A 239-nucleotide genomic window follows, 5' to 3' on the forward strand; every position below is an offset into this window, starting at 1 on the left:
GCCCGCGCTCCCCTCCCCTCCTCTCGCGGGCGGGCGCTGCCGGGCAGGGCAGGGCGGCTCCGGCCCGCGGGGGCTTTCACGGGCTTCCCCCGCCCGCAGCGGGGCCGGCGGAGCAGGGGCCGGCGCTCCTCCCTGCCCGCCGCGCCCTTCTTTAGCCGGCAGCCCGCGCCGCCCCGACGCCAAGTCCGGCGGCACCCGGGGATGCAGCGCTGCAAGAAGCAGCAGCTGCGCCCGCTGCT

Source organism: Gavialis gangeticus, unplaced genomic scaffold (assembly GCF_001723915.1).
Source record: "Gavialis gangeticus isolate Ggan-Ray unplaced genomic scaffold, GavGan_comp1, whole genome shotgun sequence".
NCBI classification, from domain to species: domain Eukaryota; kingdom Metazoa; phylum Chordata; order Crocodylia; family Gavialidae; genus Gavialis; species Gavialis gangeticus.